Source organism: Cucurbita maxima, unplaced genomic scaffold (genome assembly GCF_002738345.1).
Source record: "Cucurbita maxima cultivar Rimu unplaced genomic scaffold, Cmax_1.0 Cma_Scf00056, whole genome shotgun sequence".
Classification (NCBI taxonomy): Eukaryota; Viridiplantae; Streptophyta; class Magnoliopsida; order Cucurbitales; family Cucurbitaceae; genus Cucurbita; species Cucurbita maxima.
Window position 1 is genome coordinate 809,145 of NW_019272072.1, and position 2,960 is coordinate 812,104.

At 36.6% G+C, this 2,960-nt stretch overlaps 1 non-coding gene across 1 annotated transcript; it reads right to left on the reverse strand.

Annotated features, from left to right (window-relative positions):
* Positions 1–1,407: 1,407 nt before the first annotated feature.
* On the reverse strand, positions 1,408–1,479 carry TRNAQ-UUG. The gene has a single exon. It is a non-coding gene; the product is annotated as a tRNA-Gln (tRNA).
* Between the last annotated feature and the right edge of the window lie 1,481 nt (positions 1,480–2,960).

The window sequence follows — 2,960 nt, forward strand, 5'->3', positions numbered from 1 at the left end:
CCAATCCGAGGATACATGATGACTCATCGAGCAAGAATGATTCCAATTAGTTTCTGCACATCCAATGAATGCTTCCATAGAAGACCACGAAGAAAAATAACCTCGAGAGCGTGCCGAATTGAAGGAAATAGGTTTCGAAATTAAATTGGGGATAAGAGTCGAATTTCTATCTATGATCTCTTTTCCTTCAAATTAAGGATTTCTCTAGCTTCAGAGGAAGAAATTGAGTAAACTTGATGAATGAATAGAGTGCTGAAACGTTGTAGAACCAGCTACTGACGAGATTGAAAATCTAGCGTTTAGAGTGAGTTGCATACCGAGAACGATTTCTGGAAATTAAGGTCCTACACTTAAAGACGTTTCTCCAATCCAATTTCTTTAGCCTGAAGAAAGGATATGGAAGTGGTTCAATGAAGAAATAGGGCCTTGAAACCCCTAGAATCGGCTACCCAATAAGAAATCATTTGTTTTATCTCTAGCGATAAATCAGATTTTGGATGAACTTTGGAAGCGAATATCTTAGGCTACGATCCACAAGAAGGTATCAAATAAATCCCTAGCCCTTTCTTGTAACATCCATCTTTAAGTTTCACGAAAAAATCGAGGAGAAAAACGCTATAAATTTGGCTGTACAGGCCGAGTTTCAGATGGTGGCGAGGCGAAAAATGCGCATCTTCTACCTGTTTAGAGGAAGAAAACGATGATACGGCCAGTTCAACTGAACTGTCCAAGTCAACTCAAAATTTGATCTTTTCTCTGGTTTTCTCAATTTTAACCCCATTTTAGACCGATTGTCAAGAAAAACATTATGGTTTCATAAACTAGATACAATAAGGAGTATGTGGAAGGAAATTTGAAGTAATTCAGATACTTGAAGCTCAAGAATGGAGGTCCCAAACGTTGACGACGAGGTAAGTAGCCCCCTTGGACTCTTTATTAAGAAATACCTGTAGAATTCATTTGGATTTTCATATGAACCCTAAACCAAGTATGAATTAAGGATATATGAAAGAAAAACCCAAAGAACCGTGAATTAAGACCCTGAACCGATCAAATAGTTCTAGATTTAAGTAACATCAAAATAACCTACTATATGAGCTCCGCTGCCTATCATATTTTAATACTGAGCATATTATAGCATGTTGAGGTTAGATATGAAATTTGGTGGTCATTGGATAAGGATAAGTAGGTAAACCAAGAAACAATGTAAAATGACTATAATGCCCCTAAAGTAATTTACCTTCGTTTTATGAAATGTCGAATGCTAAGTAACACCCTCTTTAAAAATGTCTTAGGTTGTCGTTACCTTATTCTGGGATTTTACATCAAGGTGATTTCTTAAAGGTAGGTATGTGATTTCTTAAAGGTAGGTATATTCTGGGATTTTACATCAAGGTGATTTCTTAAAGGTCCTATCGGGAGTTGAACCCAGGTCGTTGGATTCAAAGTCCAAAGTGCTAACCACTACACCATAGAACCCCTTGTAAAATTTTGTTTTGGAATGGTTTTCCTATTTTATGTAGATTCCACAAGAAGAGAGATCCTATCACGAGTCAAACTCAAGTTATTGAATTCAAAGTTCTAGAGGTATTTTATCTAACTCGTTGTAATCTTGAGCACCTTTAGAGTGGTTGCAGAAGTAACCCTCCAGTGTTGATTGAAGCTCTTAGAGAACATCAAATTTTATATATTTCTTATAGTTAATTTATATATTGTTGTATATTACAAACAAATTGAAATAATACTTTACATCCCCGTCTTTCTTTCTTCCATGCAAAACTTAACATGAAAACTATATTATTTCAATATTCCTTCGAGAAACAAGGGGTGAAAACTATATTATTCAATCCCTCCATTATTGCTTCTACTTTGCGTGAAAATGCTTCCACTAAATCATGTTACTAACTAGTTGGTTTGGTTCGGTTCAATTCTTGGGACCACTATATTGAATTGACCTAGCTCAATTAAACTTATGATAATATAAAAATCATAAGTTTCCTAAATTTAACCGCTAATTTTTTGTGTCTAGCTCAAAGAAACTCGGTGGTCTAGTGGAGGACTTTGGAATAAGGTTTGGAATTGGTAATTATTCTTATTTCTTTTCCTTTAGACACTCGTGGTCAGGAGGAAATCGAACAAAGTGTCTTTCTAAAATAAAAGGGCCCAACTAGATGACCTCAACTGGTGACCTCTTGATCTACAGTCAAATGCTCTACCACTAAGCTATGGACCCATTTTGCATGATTTCAACCTTAGTTACCCCTTCAACAAGAGTGTCAATCCAAATGTGTAAAAAGTGTCTGTCCAAAATAGAAGGGCTCAACCAAGTTGAAACGGGTGACCGGTCAAATTCTCTACCACTGAGCCATTGACCCATTTTGTAGGATTTTAACCTTAGTGACCTCTTAGACATAGTGTCGGTCCAAAAAGTGTAACAAATTTCTATCCAAGACAGAAGGGCCCAACTAGGTTTGAATTGGTGACCTCTTGATCTGCAGTCAAATGCTCTAAAATTGAGCTATGGACTCATTTTGTATGAATTCAACCTTAGTGACCCCTTCTACAGATTATCGGTCCAAAAGTGACCCTACCGAAAGTCAGTCTCATCCTACAATGTTGAGTTTATGAAGAGCCGGTTGATAGAGATATGGACAAATTGTGTAAGGGCAGATGTCGCGGTCATGATTGGCCAAGGCGTGTTGTCTGTGGCTTCATGTTAGATGTCTCAGCTATTCTTGTAAATGATTTATGATTCATGGTGGCATGCTCATTCCAAACCCCTTTTACTTGCTTTCATCTTAGATATGTCTTTACTATTATTGTTGTGCCAATATGAGGTGTATGATTAGTCCTCAAAATCATATCTACACCCATCATGACTAAAATGTCTCAAAATGTACTATAAGAGACCGTGACTAGTTGTTGTTTGTTCACTTTTAGTTTATAACATTGCTCTATTT